This window comes from Arachis duranensis, chromosome 1 (genome assembly GCF_000817695.3).
Source record: "Arachis duranensis cultivar V14167 chromosome 1, aradu.V14167.gnm2.J7QH, whole genome shotgun sequence".
Lineage (NCBI taxonomy): Eukaryota > Viridiplantae > Streptophyta > Magnoliopsida > Fabales > Fabaceae > Arachis > Arachis duranensis.
In genome coordinates, this window is record NC_029772.3 from 6,023,558 (window position 1) to 6,043,782 (window position 20,225).

The window sequence follows — 20,225 nt, forward strand, 5'->3', positions numbered from 1 at the left end:
TTAGACTATTTTCTCCATTCATATCCTTGTGATAAACACATCCTTATTTACCTTCAAGGCACGAGTCTAGATGACATTGATAGTTAATTAAGAAAAAATTAACATTTTTTGACTAAAAATTTATTGGACACCAATTTGAGATGTTAACTTTTTATATCATTACAACAAATTAAAATTTAGTATCGTTGACTGCCATTATTGATGTAAAAAAAAAAGTTATCATTTTAGAATATTATTTCAACAATAAATAATTAGAGTAAAAGACAAATAGGTCCCTAATTTTTTTAAATGCGGACATTTTCGTCTTTCAGAATTGAAAAATACATTTTGATCCCTCATCATATTAAACGCATGACAATTATCCCCCTCCGTCAAATTGGGGCTCAAAACGGTAACGGAAATTGCTGACCTAGAGGGATGGAGAGTGATGTATCCGTTTTAGTTGCTGATGTGGATGGAGAACAAAATGTTAGTGGACAATTTGGTCCTTATGCTCTAAAATGACGTTGTATGCTGGAATGAGCCCTATTTGATCGAAATGCATCAACGAAGCAATGCCCATTGATGGTGCGATCATCCATGATGAGTGAAGGGGGTTCTTCATGCACAAGACCTAGAGGGAGATCTTCATTCGTCGTGCCAGGAGGATACGAGCGAGATGGGGTTGCGCCAAAGTGCTTCTGCGACGTATATGCCATTCTGTACAAGTCAAGAACAGCAGCTAACCCTAACAAAATGTTTGTTGGGTGTCCATTCTTCAAGGTAACTTACTAATTTGGCAATGGTTGAATGAGACTCTAATGTGTCTAATTAGGTGATTTTCTGAAAATTTGCTCCAGGTTAGAGAATGTCACTGTCGGTCCTTTGTCTGTCTTAATGAACTCCTGAAAAAAATCAGAGCCATAGAGTATGAAGCATTTGGTGCTGTGGATGATGCTGAGGGAATAAAAGTTGAAGAACAGCTGTTTCGAATGCAAGAGGTGAAAAAAATGGAGGATTTGGAGAGGAAGCTGTTATCTATGGAAAAGAAAAAAATTATGAATTTGTGGCATATTACTGTGATTAGTGTAGTTGTTGTTATTCTTGCTACATATTTCTTAAAGGCCTGAAGATCATTGATGTACCTGTGATGTTGTAACGACAATTGCCACTGTTGCTATATAATTTGATTTCTTTGCAAGTCAAGTATTATATAAGGTAGTACTTTTGCATAGATTATAACCAAACATTACACATTAATGTATCTAAGATAACAACATAAATTTGCCACAAAATAACAAAATAACAGCATAAGTTTGCCACAAAATAATAAAACATCTACTTGGTATGTAAACAAGTTTGCCAGACTATGATAGCTAGAAAGCATTGTTCAATTGATGGTAATAACTAGGACAAAAAATAAAATTTATGCAGTTGTCTTCAGTTCTTCTAATGCTTGGATCCAGGAGTAGGGATGAACTTGAAAATCCTTATAGTGCCACTGCTAGCTGCTTTCAATGTCTCTTTTGATGGCGCCCCACCGGTTCTAGTGCTTTGAGTTTGTGGTAGATTTGGTGGTCCAGCAGGTGTTGGATTTGTACTTGTTGGGGGCCTAACAATTGTTTGTTTGGGTCTAAATTTAGAGGCAGCAGCTCAATTTTTGGATTGGTCCATTCTTGACAACTGGGCTGGAGGCCTGAATGGAGTTTGGACTGGAGGAGCAAGTGGTGTTGCTGCAGCTACTTGATGGAACAGTGGTGTAACTAATGGTGCAATCCCTAATGCTACTGGCTGCATTGTTGTGTTGGATGGTAGTCCAGCAATATTATGAAGAGTGACGTTATTCTGCAAAAGTAACCAAAATACCAGTTATTCAAAGTATTTGCAGAAAAAAAAATTGATTGGCATTTAAATGTGTACGCTTATTGGTGGTCTTACAGCATATTGTTCTTGCACAGTACTAGTTTCAACATAGTTTTCATCCTGAGATTGGTTCAGATCCTATGTATTCAAAATCCAGCAGTGTAAACAAAATGGACAAATTAGTCCTTAAAAAAAATAAAAAAATGATATCATAACCACTAACAATTTTTTAAAATGGACAAAAGTATCATAATGCATACACGGGACTTGCTTACCTCTAGTTGAGGTGCTGATTGTGAAAGGGGAAGCAGCACCAAGACTTGTGAGGCATCAGCATACTTCTTAGATTTTTTACTTTTTGGTTTCCAATTGGGGTTGCTTGGTGCTCCTTTACAAGTCTTATAGGTATGCCCTTTCTCATTGCACTTGCTACAGGTAACTTGAAAGCTTTTCTTCAACTTGTCTCCCTGAATATGAGCCTCAGCTGGGTCCTTGTTGCGGTTGTGGACCTTTGGCCTCCCAATAGGCTTGCCATTCTCTTCTCCACTTTTTTACTGATCCAGTGTTGTCAGCAGCATTACTACCCAAATTTCTTGCACAGGTATGCTCTGACTTGTAAGTCTTTACCTGGAAGCATATGAGTGTCTTGTTGTAGGATAAATGTACCAACCATGGACAGTCTTCACCTCTGCATCCAACTCTCATCCTTTCCTTATCATATGTTATCCAAAGAAGTTCGCTGCCTTCAGATATGAACATATCTCCTACCACTTTTTTGAACCTATCAATAGTTGTAAACTTAGTCCCAATCTCAAATCTACCCTCTCCAAATCCATAATCATCATTGAACACTAGAAAGTCATACTTGTCTCCCTCATTCTCTGACGACACTGGTGTGTGAAGATCCTCTGATTCATACTCATAAATGGGGTCATCATCATCTAAATCCTCTTCATTTACATAGAGGCCGATTGGAGGCCTATCATTAGGCTGCACAGTAGGCACAGCTTCCTCAGCAAGTACAGCAGGCCTAGTTCTTTGGGCCTTCACATTAGGCCCAATTCTTTTGGGCTTGGCAGTGGGCCTAGTTCTTTTGGTCTTCACAGCAGGCCCATTACTTTTAACAGCACTCCCACTTGCACTCTTTAGTCTAGCTCTTTCTTTACCTCCACTTGACTCTGCCCTTGTCCCTTCTTTTACATTATCCTTTTTCTTTGGCAGAACGTTATCCTTTCCTTTCAGAATTCTTTTTTTCCTCATCCCATCATCTTCCTCATCAAAGCTAGAATAATCCTCATCTGAAACAGTTTTGGAGCCAGTAGGAGGAGATTTATACAGTTCATTCTCCTCACTTTCATGTCCATCATCTTCTGTGGATGGTGATGATTGAAGCTCCCTCATAATGCTGTCAACATCAATAGGATCATCAAAATCTTCCGCCCCCCTTTTCTCCCACAGCATGTTCTTTCACTATCTGTGACTCATCAACGGGATGGTCGAAGTATATGTAAAATTCATCAGTAGTGGTTGAATTCTTGAGCTTGTTCTTTCGAAGTTCATTGATCCCTGCATCTCCTCTCAGAATGTGCAGTCCAGCCTCAAGATCACTGCTTGTTGAGTCAAACCAATAAACTGTTTTATATGATGCATATCCCAAACCCTTGAACAATGTTACCAAATTTCCAAAATTCACGAAGTCTAATTCCATCTTCGAAAAATTTTCAACTTTTCCACCAATATACTCAAGAGTTCCACCGAGTGTTCTATCAAAATGGCCTCCGTGATGAAAAACAGGTACCACATATATATCATCTATCTGCATTATTCACAAGTACATAAATCGGAGATTAAAGCCTAGATCAAGTGCCCGAAATTTTGAAATCAGTTAACTCCACATAGCTTTTTCTCATTCTTTTACCGAAAAAAAACATGCAATCACCCCATATCCCAACCCCATGCATTATATTGTCACAAACATATAAACAACAACGTACAGAGTCTCAATTATTATCCTTACTTCTGTAGAAGATGGTAGTTTCCTCTCAACACGAAGCTTGCCGTAACCTTCGCCAACCACCACGTCCACTGAGCACACCACCACTTTCCACTGGAGGAAGTCATTTTTTTTTTAGGGAGAAGGGTGCTCTTCGTGTTCTGATAGGATTTTCTGTAATAAGTGGAGTGACTTTTGGGTGTTATGGGGATTACAAAGGTTGAAATAAAGTGGGAGATGCATACGGCATTATTTTGGAGCATAAGGACCAAATTGTCCACTAACATTTTATTCTCCATCCACATCAGCAACCAAAACGGACACATCACTCTCCACCCCTCCAGATCAGCAATTTTCATTACCGTTTTGAGCCCCAATTCAACGGGGGAGAATAATTGTCACACATTTTATATGATGAGGGATTAAAATGTATTTTTCAATCTTAAAAGACGAAAATATTCGCGTTTAAAAAAATTAGAAGCCTATTTGTCTTTTATTCAAATAATTATGTCAAAAAAATTTTACGATATATGTTTTATGATCACTAATTGTCAAAACGGTATTAAGTGTTTAAAACTTTAACTTAAGAGAAATTCTTATCTCAATTCAAAGTCAACGTTTCTTAATATTTTTCATAAATTTTAAGATATGTTTCTAAGCTTATCATTAATCATTAAATACTACATGCTAAGACTTAAAAGTTGTTATATACGATTATATAGCTCAAAATCCATTACATTATGAACAAGGGTAACTCTTACCAAAATATTAGTGCAATACTATATAAAAGTTTGTGGGAAACAAGCATTTCATTACTCAAAGCAATTAGTGTATATTAAGAAAATCTTGTTGCAAGTAATCTATTTTTGAATGTTGGTTTTCTCACTTTTTTCTCTCTCTCACAAAATTGTAAGAATAATTTTAACATATGTAGTTCTTATATTCTTTATGGATTGTTTTAAACCGTTAAGCTACAACTTTTTCCTTTTTATATTTATTGTGTTACATGGAAAATAAAAAAGGGACCAACAAGCACTAAAAATGATTGCTTGGAATCTAGTAATAACAATAATTCTACGAACAATAATTCTACTTGGGCATTACTTAAATTTAAGTGTTATTTTTATATATTTAATCTATATATAATTATTAATTAAATTATGGTTTCAATTTGTCTTTATTTCTCGAGCTCCCATATCTTTATTTTTAAATGTTTGAAATAAACACCAGTTATAAATATTTAAATAATGGTTTTGTTAGGTAGATAATGATCTTTATGAATAATGAGTTTTAGAATTGATCTAATAAAGTAAACAAAATACTCCACTCCCAAATTATCCCTTAAACCCTAACATTAGGATAACCATTCGTATACCTAATGAATTGAACATCCATTAATTGTTAATTGTACTTGAGTAAACTGAATCAAAAAGAATAACTATCCAATTAAGAATCAACATAACCATCTACATACCTATTGAATTAAATATCCGACATATATTACTAGTAACTACTTAGTCAAACCAACCACATAAGTATTAGACTAATCATTTGTATACCTAGTGAACTGAACATCTGGCTTATTAATTATCCATTGGTGACTACGTGTGAATGAGAGGAATTGTCGTTGGTGAATGATGATGGGACATTACAAAGTAGTTCATCCAAGTTAGACTCTAGTTATGTGCATGTGACGGTTATGCATGTATGAAAATATAGCAAAGTATGACGTTGGAAGTCAACGATACTACCACTCATGGTGAGGGTGCGATGGGACCTACACGGCCGATGACGGTAGACAGTGGGAAGGAGGATGCACGGGGCTGTTGCGGCGCGATCTCACATCGCAACGGAATGCAAACTGGACGAGGAGAGGCTGAGCAGCGTCGACGGGGTGGCGTTGAACCGGACAACGGAAAAGTGCAGTGGCGCCGGAGTGATTCTGCGAACTAGAGATTGCAAATGATGAATGAAAAATTAGCCTGATTTCATTTAATTGCAAATCCTTCTTTTTTTTTTAAATTCAAAATCTGAAATTAAAAATAATTAATTAATAATTTAATTTATAAATTTTGATTTTAATTGTTTTTTAATATTTTCATTGTTTTTTGTACTTTTCTTTCAAATAATAGTGTTATTCTATGCAGAAAATTCCATCCACAAAAATTAAAGCTTCGGTAATAACCATGTAGATTGACTTTTGAGGAGTTGAAACTTCTAGACAGTCGCAATATATTAGTCGAATGGAGTGATGATACGTGTAAGGAACTTTAATTATTAAGTCCAGTAATTATTTAAAAGATATTAAAATCGATTTGAAAAAATAACATACATTAGAATAGATATTCTATTTCTACCTAATATTTGCAGTGTGCTCCCTATTAATTTGGAAAGAATTCGTACTATTTCTTCTGAATTTTGCGGATATATAATTTTATTTTAATACCATGACCTAATTATATCCCAAAAACATGCATTCGAATGGATAAGATACTTTAGACCGTGTCGAGTTGGGTATATTAAAGTGTAATAGGGTCAGAATTAGATATATGTATCCTGAGTCCATTATACTGTTTAGTTCTTATATATATAACTCTAGGTTTGGTGAACTTTAAATGAACGGTGAAATATTTCTATTTATTGAGATATGATGTTAATTTATTTTGGCGTAGTGTATTTTTTTAAAAAAATTAAAAATAATAAAAAACAATTTACTGGAAGCCAATTGTATTTAAAAATAAAAATTGTTAGTTGTCGGCAAATTTACTTTTTGAAAAAAAAAATATATTGTTAGGTTGGCGATTTTTTTTTAGAATAAAAAAATCGAAATTTTTGCAATTTGATCTTGATGGTAATTTAAATTAATTGGACACTAATAATACTTGATTGTCTTAAAATCGAATCCAATACAAATTTATTCAACCCACTTTTTATGTAAATCATGAGAATGGTAGGTGTTTTGTATTTGTTAATAAAATATTAATTGTGAACATAGATGGAGGTTGAATAAGATTATAGTAAAATGCTAATAATCTCAATTAAAAAATTCTAGTCATTCAATTTATTATATTTTCCCCTCTCTCTGTTTTTTTTTTTTACCCAAACGGTATCCCGCAATCGAACAGGTTAAGGACTAATTTGTCGCGGATCTGAATTCCATTTAAGAGTGTCACTGGCCAATGAATTACTACATACACAAGGCAGAATTCGAACTCCCAACACTTACTTAAACGAACGAGTAAACTGATCACTCGACTAACCCAAATTGATCCTCTCTCTTTGTCTTTGATACTATTATTTTCTCTAAGATCTATATATGTGCTTATGTTATCAATTACTATGCGATTTTTAGGTAGTTTTTGTTTGTACATGTTTCTTACAATTTTATTTTTCTTTAAAAAATGAGCTAACACAATAAAATAAAATGGTAGAAAAATAAAAATTCAAACAATATACACTGAAAAGTAGCTTGAGTTCTATTCCTAGGATTATCTTTAGTATTGCTATTAATAACAAAAGAACTTTGTATTACTCTATTCTTTATAATTGGTCAAAAATTTATGAGACATTTCTTGTACACCCACTTTTTTATTATTAAATATAAGTCACTTGTTGCGCTCCTCTTTTCTGCTAATAATTCCTGTTTAACTCTCAAAATATTTTTTAATGGAACCAAAACAGATTACATTTTAAATTTAGAAAGTCATTCACACCATACTTATCAAATAAATTTACAACTAAAAAATAAATGATAAATATACTCAACATTTTTTTATACAAAATACACATTATCACCATGACTAATAATTTCCAATTTATACAATTTTTTTTGAATATTTACTTTTTTTTTTTATCGAAACAAACCAGATAATAATTTCGCTCGCAGCGAAACCAAACCTTCCCATATACTTCTTATAGCTTTATATTAAACGGTGTTGAGTTGTCATGATTTATTCTATGTTGTTAGCATCACTAAATTGGGACTTTTTTTTGGGGTATAATAGACCGCATAATTCATACTAAATCATAGTGATATCCTCAGTATTAGTCTATTTTAAATTTTGTGAAATTCTCACGAATTATTAAGACTTTCTATATGATTTAAGTTACATAAATTTTGGAGAAAGTCAATGATTTATTAATATCTCAATTTTTAGTAAATCGTTAATTTATAGTATGTTTTATTAACAAATACAAAATATCTATAATTTTTACGATTTCTATAAAAAATTTAGAAGCATGCTACACATACAAGTTTTTTTGACTTACAAGTCTTACAAGTTGGTACAAGTCCAACAAAAAACACGCATTACACTCCCACATTCAAGAGTAAATAAATGCACGTTATTCAACCACTTCCTGTTTCTAAAGCGCGCTACTCATCATGCATTATAAATGACTCTTCTTCTTCTTCCTCCATAAAAACGAGTTTCTTGCCAAATTTGAAGATAATAGAACTTCAGAAATACACCCAAACGATTACAGAAATACACTCAAACGATTATAGAAATACACCCAAAGGATTACAAAAATACACCCAAACGGTTACAGGAATTCACCCAAACGATTATAGAAATACACCCAAAGGATTATAGAAATACACCAAAAGGATTACAAAAACTACACCCAAAGGATTTAAGAAATACATCCAAAATTCGTTGAAGTACACCTTATGCATAATTCAGAACTCTTTCTCTTTTTTCTCCTCATCTTCTGCTACTTCTTCTTCTTCAAAAATGATTTCAGAGCTTGATGTCAAAAAATAATGGAAATTGAGAATAACGAAGAAAAAAACAAAGAGAAAAGCACGTAAATGAAGAAGGAGAAAGAGAAGGCAAGAAACGAAAGAAAAGAAGAAGAAGAAGTGCAGCAAGAAGAAGAAGAAGGTGCAGTGAAAACATGCAGTAACGGTTGAAGAAGGAGAAAAAGAAAGCAAGAAACGAAAGAAAAGAAGAAGAAGAGGAAGAGGAAGAAGAACGTGCAGCAAGAAGAAGAAGAAGAAAGTGCAGTGAAAACGTGCAGTAATAGTTGAAGAAGGAGAAAGAAAAGGCAAGAAACGAAAGAAAAGAAAAAGAAGAAGAGAAAGAGGAAGAAGAACGTGCGCAAGAAGAAGAAGAAGGCACACTTATAAAGACTTGTATAAAAAAATGCTTGTATGTAAAGAATTTCTCAAAAATTTAAATTAAATTTAATTTTAAGACAATTAAATAGTATTGATCTCCAATCAATTTAAATAAGTAAATGTTCCGATCTTTGACGAATTCTAGTGGTCTTCAAATTTTTTAAAATCACTAAAAATCTCCAATTGTTGAGATTTTTATCTCCCATCCAATCATATAACTTTTTTTTACCTCTTCATTGTTTTATACCAGAATGGGTTATTCTCTTAAAATTTTTTTAATTTTTTTATAAAGTATGATTTTTTATTATACACTTTTTTAGTAAGACTAAAAAAATATATAAAAAATGTTGAATGATAAAAAATTATATTTTATAAAAAAATTTAAAAAAATTGAAAAGATCTATTTTTGGAATAATCCTAATCATAAGAAAATCCATTATTACCCATGAAAAAATGACACGTTGCACCAATATATGTTCTTCACTTCACCAATGGGAAGTAAATAAACATGGGACTCGGGATCCACCACCAAGCATTGGATGACCTTTTTTTTCTTTTCTTTTTCATTTCTTTTTTGTAGTGGGAGATTCTCATTCTTTATCTTTGCTTGGCTTAATGATGGTATCCTCCACAACAAGTGTACCATGTCATGTGTATCTTTCTTTGCATGAATTATGTTGTCCTCCTCTATAAACCCTTTTGGATGGATACTCTTGGAGTTTGCACTTATAATTTGCTCATAGATACTTAGTTGAGGACCCAATTTCCACCCCCTTTCACTTAGGTGGTAGGTAGGTCCCATCCATTCTAAGAGATTATGTTGGTTCTTATTTTAATTTTTTAATTTAGATTTTAAAAAAATGGAACCACAATTATTTTTTAGGCAATTTGATTTAGAAAAATATTAAATGAATAAATTATTTTATAAATCAAATTTAATAAAATCTTTTTTTTAAATAGAATTTTTAATTATAAATTTTTAAGTTATTAAATTAGTTTTGTTAAATTTAATTACCAAAATAATTTGATCAATATAGCATCATCGATTTTCTTAAATATTGAAGATTATGTAGTAGGAATGAGTAGCAACTATTATTTCGCATAAAAAAATTTGAATTCGAGACTATTAATTAAGGAGAAAGAGTATTTAATACTCTAATTAATCATATATTTATATTTATTTAGAAATTAGTGTTAAGAAATTATATTGTTACATATTATAGAAGATTTTTATTATTATAATTTATGTTATTAAGTTGTGGAGTTGAATATTTTTACTAATATAAAATTATGCAATTGAATAATAATTATCTATGCAATACATATACTTTTTTAAATTGCTATATCGGTGTGTCGAACATATTTTGAATACGACGTATAAAAACACTTGTCAGATATGCATGTTTTTCGTGTCTACAAGTATCTTGTCCATAAAAACAAAAAAAGCACAAGACACAGCCTAGACACGGCAAACTCGGCCCATTTAGTAAAGCGCTCTAATTTACAATAGTGATACACAATAAAAACTAAAAGTAAAAATCTTAACTTTATCGTTTTTCCTATCATCGCCCTCCACTCCTCTGGCTCCACACCCACTCACCCTCTCCTTGTCACCGATGCCACCTTCGATTGTTGCCGCTGCCATACGGGTGTTCGTCGTCAATCACCACAGCTCCGGCCGTCGTCGCTATACGGGTGTTCATGGTCAATATACACACTCACTCTCAATCACAGCAACTTCTTATCACTGCCACCATCTCTGTTGTGCTCGTCGTCGCTGCTCTTGTGCTCACTCGTGCACATTGTGGTGTTCATCGCCTCTCCTATCGCTGTCTGTCTCCGCCGTGCTCGTCGTCACTGCTCCCATGGTCACCCCTGCGCGCTACCGTGTTCATCGACTCTCCAATTGCTGTTTGTCTCAGCCGTGTTCGTTGTTGCTGCTCCCGTGCTCAATCGTGTGCGCTGCCGTGTTTATGGTCTCTCTGGTCATCGTTTCCCTCATCTGTTTCAAGTAAGAGAGAATGCTTCTTTTACCATCATTCAAATTTTGGTTCTGCACTGTTTTGCTCTGCATTTCTCTTTGGTTCTGTTTTGCTATGTGCTTCTCTTTTGTATAAAAGGAATCATACAAGGAATTAGATTGGTTATATTTTGTATAAAAGGAATGATATTGGTTCTGTTTTGAATAAAAAGAATTATACAAGGAGTTAAATTGGTTCTATTTTTCTAATGATGGAAATATCAACCATATATGATGGAGAAATTAAATAATACGATTTTAGATATTTTTGTGTATATGTGATGTACAAAATTCCTACTAATTCTATTAAGACATAAGAGTTTAGGATTTTATCTTTTGAATATCTATATACTTTAGGAAGAAATGTATATTATATGATTGTTTTTAAAAATACTTAATGGTTTAATATTAAAGAATATATTATATTATGGAAAATTTTATAAATAAATAAAAATTTAAAAATCAAAATTCAAAATTTTAAAAAGATTCTTTCTACATTTATCCTAATCACATTTATAATACACAATAAAAACAATCTATAAAAAACCTAATCTCTTTTCATTCATTTGAAAATAGTCGAATCTCTCCTTCCACAGCTCCGCCGTCTCCACGCATTTTCGACTCCTCCGCCCACCGATCACGTCACGTCTTTCGTCGCGCTGCGCGGCCTCTTCCATACGTCATGTCGCCGTCCTTCTTTCGTTGACGCCGTCGCCCACTGTCCCGAAGCATCTGCACTGCCGCGACCCCATCCGTTGCGACGCAGCCATCGCCGGTCCCCCATTCGCAACGCGTGATCAACTACTCCGATCCATGGCGACTTTTCCACTCGCGATGCGCGTCTTCCGTGGCTTCCTCCTCGCAATGCGCCACCACGAGTCTCCCACCATACACACAACACCGTTCAAGATGTCGTCGCCGATCGCCCTACGTCACTTCTTCTTCTCCTCTCCTATTTGGTTTTGAATGATTCTTTTAACTAGTTTTTTATGTTTTTTTTCCTAAATTTTGGATGATTCTTTTTATTAGTTTTGGATGATTCTTTTTCCTATGTTTTGTATTTTTTTTCTTAGGATTTGGATTATTCTTTTTCTTATGTTTTGTGTGCTTTTTTTCTTAGGATTTGTATGATTTTTTATCTTATGTTTTGGTATTTTTTTTACTTTGGAGGTTTTTTTTTTCGAAAAGAGAAATTAGGATTTGCGTGAAATATGATAAAAGATTAATATATGCATGTCCTCATATTCGACAATATTTTAGAATTCGCATGTTGTCGTGTCGTGTTTCGTATCTCGTGTTCGTATCTGTTAGAAACAAGAGACTAAAAATTGGAGAAAGAATTTGTGTATTATTGAGTGTATTTTAGTTGTCTAGAATGATACAATATATAAGGGTAGTTATAGGTGCCAAGAGAATCGAAATAATAAAGACATAATATCCTATAATAAATATTTGAATATGCTAAATAATGCTAATTGATCCTAATTATATTCTAACACCCCCCTCAAACTCAAGTGACAACTTGAGTTTGAAACTTATTGAAAATAACGAATAGAATGGGTGCAGATGGAACTGCCGCTGTCTGAAGGAGCGCAGACGGAACTGACAGAAGGAAGCGCACCGGAGGAGAACGCAAATGGAACTGTCGGAAGGGAGCGAAAACTATATGATTTCTTCATGAGAATAGGTAAGCAGCGGATGACAATGGTGTTTGATCATTCGACTCAAAAAAAACACAAGACAGAGAGAACAGTCTAGTCGATGAGGTGAAAAAATATCAAAAGAGTGATAAAAGATAAGGAAAAATTGCATAGAAAAAAAAGTGTAAAAACTACTGTGATTTCACCGTAAAGAAAACAACCTATCCTCTTCAAAGAGGATACTATGACTCTAATACCATGTTAGAAACAAGAGACTAAACTAGAGAAAGAATTTGTGTATTATTAAGTGTATTCTAGTTGTCTAGAATGATATAATATAAAAGAGTATTTATAGATACTAAGAGAATCAAAATAATAAAGACGTAATATCCTATAATAAACATTCAAATATGCTAAATAATGCTAATTGATCCTAATTATATTCTAACACATATCTATGCTTCGTACATAATTATATATAATTATGAGAAGACTCTAGCATTTATCTCTCCAAATTGTGGTTCATATGCATGCAATTTATGTTCTAAACCGAATATGCTATTTAATTTCTTGAAGTCATCAATCACTAAATTCTCTTCTAAAATTATCTCTCTTCTAAAACATAATTGTGTCAATAAAATACATCTTCCAAAAATAATTTTAACATAATTTTTTTTTTCACTTTATAGATAATTAAATTACAAATTTAAATAAATTATTCATGAGATAAATTAAATTTGACTTTTTCTTTTGCAGTGGCAATGGATGAAAATAAAATTCATTATTTTATTTATTTTGGAGTCTTTTCATCTTATCTTCATATAGTTAACTCGAACATTCTGCTTGTGATCCAAACTCCACTTTTAACTCTGATGTAATCTCCACTTCTTCTTGTCCTCCTTTAATTTCCTCTAATGCTTCATTAATCTACCTACAAATACTTCCTACTTATATCAATGTTTCTGAAGACTGTTTAGATAATAATCTCCATCGATAGTGTTTTTGCACTTATTTAATATAATATAAGGTAAAATATATTTTTTATTTTTAAAATTTATTAAAAAAATTATCTACATCAAATAAATCTTTAATTAATAACTAATAATTTTTTAAAAAATATAAAATCAATTTAACAACAATTTTATTGATACTTATTCGAAATTTATTTAATTGTATTTGATTAAAGCAAGTATTATTGAGATAAAAGTATAATTAAGATCTAATTTATTATGATTGGTTCTCGTACAAGTAAAAGATTGTTGGCAAAAAATTCGATAGTCTTTATTTAATTTTAATAATTGTTTAATAGTCTTTATTTAATTTTAATTATAAACTATTATTTTATCATTCATCTATCATGTTTATTAACAATTAAAAAAAACAATAACAAATTAAAGCTTCCATTAATCGTAATAAGTATTTTGACAATCCTAATCAATTAGAATTTTATCCTTGATCCGTTACAACCATAAAGGTTTGTGAAATCGTTTTTGTTTGCAATTCAACCAATTGGACGTACACAATCGATTGAATGTCACAAGACATTATGGTTTTTTCAGAATTCAATTGATTGGAAGTGTAACACAATCGATTGATTTTTAGACGGCAATATGGGTTCTTAAAATTTAATTAATTTGAATTGTTACACAATCGATTGAACTGCGCTTAGAATGTGAGTTTTTTCTTGTTCAATCGATTGTTCGTATTACCAATCGATTGTAGTATTCAAAGCAACATGGATTTTTATAATTTGATCGATTGGTTGTGTTACCCAATCGATTGAATTGTGCATTGCGTTATACGCCATTTTAAATTTTTCTCATCGTGTCTATAAATTATTATTTTATTATTCATCTATCTTATCTTTAAAATTTTATCTTTAATTTTTAAGTTTTTTTATTCAGATACTCTAATCTTATCTTTTTCAATATTAAGATTATAAATTGGTGAATAATCTATCATCAATTTATTTTTCAATTACTCAATCCTACAATTAGAATCGTTTATCAATCTCTTTGATTATCAATTTTTTTATTGTTTTTGTTCATCGTTTATCCATCTACTTAATATCCAATTTTTTTCATCATTTATCCATCTCTTTAATATCCAATATTTATTTATCATCATGCGATAATCACAGTTGCAGAAATTACAATCGACAGATATCCAATCAATTTTTTATTGTAATAATCGATTAATTCATGAAAGAGTCTTTTTTTATTTTAGTAATCAATTTCTTCATTATAGTAATCGATTATATATTTTTGCATTTCAATTATCCTCAAATAAAAATTAATTAGTTATTGTTAGATATATATACAAATGAGTGTGAATGATGAGAAGAAAGAAAAAAAACACTTAGTCTACAAAGTTCTATTTAATATTTAGAAGTGATTTTGTGAGTTCATTAAGAACAATAATTTTGTATATCTATCCATTTAATTTATAATATTTATTTTAATTTTTTTCATTATTTACTGATAAACAGGACTACTAAATTTAAAGAAGTTAAGGATGAAGCTGCAAAAATATAGAAGAGGAGATTAGTGAAGTTCTTAGAAGGAAATGAAATTAAAGAAATATAAAGTTTGTTATGTTAAATAAAATATTTCTCATCTTTTTCTCTTTCAATTTTTTTATTCTTCTCCTATCACTTCTGATTTTTATTATAACGAGTAATCAAAATATCAAGAAATACATACTAATAATTTTAGGATTTGAGGAGAAAAATTATTTGAGTGTAATGATTAAATTCAGTTGTCTTAATAAATTTGTAATTTGCAACTATTTTTTATGTTTGAACATTTAACATAAAACTATTGTAATAAATACTAGATTTCAACTTGTTAGTTTGCATTTGACAATTTTAATCAAATTTGCGGCAAGAATATTATGGTTACGATAAATAGATTTCTTTTAATCCCTATTAGTTAAAATCTCTTCTGATTTTGGACTTCAATAAATTTAAAATACGCCTTACAAATACAAATAAAAGGATTTGAGGAAAAAAACTTTATGGCTCAAAATTACATATATAAAATCAGTGGATATATCAACACATGAGAGATAGATCCTTTTTCAAATTAGTTCAAATCTTGAATATATGCAAACATATAAATAGAATACAAACAAATAAAAAAACAGAAAAAGATTTTTTTAAAACAAATTAATTGTATAAAATAAAATATAATTGACAACAACAACAACAACAAAGTCTTGTCCTACTAGGTGGGCTCCGCTACATGAACCAAATGACGTCATTGAGCTCTGTCATGTATCATGTCTACAGAGAGACTGTTTACATGTAGATCTCGTTTGACCACCTTTCATCCATTGTCCATCTTCCATCTCATCCACCCTCCTAACTAGTGTTCTGTCGGTCTTCTTCTCACATGTCCAAACCACCTGAGACGCGGTTCTACCATTTTTTCCACAATGGGTGCTACTCCAACTCTCTCCCTTATATCTTCGTTCCTTATTTTATCCAATCGCGTATGACCACTCATCCATCTCAATATCTTCATCTTTGCCACACTTAACTTATGTGTGTGCTCCCCTTTGGCTGCCCAACACTCCATACCATAAAGCATAGCCGGTCTTATAGCAGTGCGATAGAATTTACCTTTAAGTTTTAAAGGCACTTTTTTGTTACATATAAAGCAGATGCACTTCGCCATTTTGACCAACCTGCTTGGATCCTATGATTTATATCCTGTTCAATCTCTTCATTATCCTGTATAATGCACCCAAGATACTTAAAACTTTTAACTTTTCGAAGGATATTTTCTCCAATCTTCACCTCTATATTAGGGTTTTTCCTTCTCAAACTGAACTTACATTCCATATATTCCGTCTTGCTACGACTTATGCGCTTACCATACACTTCTAAAGCTTCTCTCCATAAGTCCAACCTCTTATTTAGGTCTTCCCTTGACTCTCCCAAAAGGATAATATTATCAACAAAAAGCATGCGCCATGGCACAGGCTCTTGGATGTGCTTTGTGAGTATTTCCAAGACTAATGTGAAAAGGTATGGACTTAAGGATGATCCCTGGTGTAATCCTATACCAATAGAAAATTTCTCTGTCACACCACCTTGAGTCTTCATACTAGTTGTGGTCCCATTATACATGTCTTTAATTGTACGAATATATGCGATTCTTTCTCTCTTTTCTAAAACCTTCCATAAAACCTCCTTTGGCACCCTAGCGTACGCTTTTTTCAAATCAATAAACACTATATGTAGATCCCTTTTATTACTACGATACCTCTCCATCATCCTTCTTAACAGGTATATCGCTTCGGTGGTGAATCTGCCTGGCATAAATCCAAATTGGTTCTCTGTTACTTGTGTCTCTTTTCTCAACCTCCGTTTTATCACTCTTTTCCATAACTTCATGATATGGCTCATGAGTTTGATCCCTCTATAGTTTTTGCAACTTTGTATATCCCCCTTATTCTTGTAGATAGGTACCAAGGTGCTCTTTCTCCATTCATCAAGCATCTTCTTTGACCTTAAAATTTCATTAAAAATCTTGGTTAACCAATTGATGCGTTTTCCTCCAAGGCCCTTCCAAACCTCAATCGGGATATTATCAAGCCCTACTACCCTGCCATTTTTCATCTGCTTTAGAGCCTCTTTTACCTCGGAGTCTCAAATCCTTTGATAGTAGTCAAAGTTTTGATCTTTTTTCCTTGTGCATAACCGACAAAGGCTTGGAAGAGTCTTATGTCCTTCATTAAATAACTCATAGAAGTAGCTCTTTCACCTTCATTAATCTTCTCCTCTTGAGCTAGTACCTCTCTATCCTTATCCTTTATGCACTTAACCTGATCCAAATCTCTCGTTATTCTTTCACGACTCTTTGCGAATCTATATATATCTTTTTCTCCTTTTTTCGTGTCCAAAGATTGGTAGAGACCCTTATATGCTCTTATTCTTGCTTCACTTACAGCCACTTTTTTCTCTTTCTTAGCCGCCTGATATTTTTCCCAATTATCTGTATTACGGCATAAAACCACTCTTTAAAGCACTCCCTTTTTATCTTTATCTTTTCTTGTACACTCGTATTCCACACCAGGACTCCTTGTCTCTTGGTCCTATCCCTTTAGATTCACCGAAAATTTTTTTGCTATTCTTCTAACAACTTCTGTCATCTCCCTCCACTTCGTGCTTTCATTCCCATCCCACTTTGCCTCTTCTCCTACCCATCTTAGGAAGCTTCTTTGTTCCTCACCTTTCATCTGTCACCACCTCGTCCTTGGGTTCTTCGTATGATGTCTTTTTCTCAACTTTTTCTCAATGCGAAAATCCATGACGAGCATCATATGTTCTATTGTTAAACTTTCTCTCGAGATAATTTTACAATTAGTACAAAATTTTCGGTCGATTCTCCTCAACAAGAAGAAGTCAATTTGAGAGCTTGTTATGCCACTCTTATAGGTTATAAGATGTTCATCTCTCTTTTTAAAACATGTATTTACGATGAAAAGGTCAAAGGTTGAGGAAAAGTCCAAAATAGTTTGACCCTCGGCATTGATCACCCTGAAACCATGGCCTCCGTGAATACTTTCATACCCAGTTACTTCTCTTCCAATATGGCCATTTTAATCTCCTCCTAAGAAAATCTTATCTCCTGAAGGTATGTCTTGGACCAAACTCTCTAGATCCTCCCAAAATCTTATCTTGTATTGTTCATACGAACCCACTTGCGGTGCATAGGTGTTAATCACATGAAAAGCACCTCCCTCCACCACAAGTTTGATAGAGATGATCTGATCTCCCACCCTCTTGATATCCACTACGCCTTTTCCACTGCTTATCCAATAATACCAACTCCATTCCTATTATTCACCTTTCTTGTATACCAAAGTTTGAATCCAAAAGTATCTAACTCCTTAGCCTTTGCACCAACCCATTTTGTTTTGTGTAGGAACATAATGTTAATCTTCCTCCTTGTCATGGTGTCCACCACCTCCGTGGATTTTTCTGTTAGAGTGCCTATGTTCTATGCCCCAAATCTCAACTTTCTGTTGCTCCAATCTTTACCTTTTACTTTGTGAACTGCTTATTTACCTTCGTCTGTTCATGAAAACCCGGAAACCCTTACTCATTTAACACTACATCCGGGCACCGATGCAATAGTTCTTGCTCATTTGACACTGTACTCGAGCCATACAGCGCGTTGCTTCCAGGCAACGACCTAGCTTTAGCACAATAACATCTTTGATTCATGTGATGAAGATTCGACTAAGTTTTTATGTTGGTTGTCGAAGACCTAACACAACCCTCCTCCTTTATCCGGGCTTGGGATTGGCTATGTACCGCAAGTGTAACATAGGCGGAGTTATAAAATAAAATATAATTGACAAGATATAAGATTTATATAACATAGTTGTTGAAATAATAAATGAAAATGACATTACTTCATTATAAAAATATGAGTTCTTTTAAACTAAGATATTTATATAGTGCATAGAACTAGAAAAATGAAGAAATTGACTACTACAATGAAAAAGACTCTTTCACAAACTAATTGATTACTACAATGAAGAAATTGTTTGGATCTCTCCCAATTGCGATTTCTGCAACTGTGATTATCGCATAATGATGAACAAATATTGGATATTAAAGAAATGGATAAACGATGAAGAAAAATTGGATATTAAGTATATGGATAAACAATAAACCAAAATAATAAAAAAAATTAATAATCAAGGAGATTGAAAAACGGTTTCAATTGTAGCATAGAGTAATTGAAAAATAAGTTGATGATAGATTATTCACCAACTTATAATCTTAAAATTGAAAAAGATAAGATTAGAGTATCTAAATCAAAATAAAAATTTAAAAACTGAAGATAGAATTTTAAAAATAAGATAGATGAATAATAAAATAATAATTTATAAAGATGAGGTGAAAAAGTTAGAATGGCGTAACATATAACACAGTGCACAATTCAATCGATTGGGTAACACAACCAATCGATTGAATTGTGTAAACCCATATTGCTTTGAAGACTTCAATCAATTGAACAAGAAAACTCACATTTTAAGCGTAGTTTAATCGATTGTGTAACAATTTCAATCGATTGAATTTTGAGAACCCATATTGTCGTGAAAAAATTAATCGATTGTGATACACTTCCAATTGATTGAGTTATGAAAAAACCTATACTGTCTTGCGACATTCAATCGATTGTGTTGTATGTCAAATTTAAATTATATCTTATTATTTTAAACGTGAATCTTTCAAATTTATGAATCATATCATAACTCAATTTGAAACAAAATCAATTAGGATCTCATCCAAATTTAGAATTCAAATTTAGAAATAGAATAATTAATTATTCTCAATTCTTATTTAATATTGTCAATTATCATATTATTATTCTATTTTTTGTGCTAGCAAAGAATATAATAATATTCTATTTGAATTAATATAATTATTTATTTGATCAAATCAAGATAATAATTAAATAATTATTTAACAAAGATTAAACCACTCGTTAGTGTGTGACCCCATAGGTTCAATACTAAGCAGGTAGTAAATTAGTCATACTGAATTTACTAATCAAGGTTGGCATCTAGCAACACTCCTTAACAATC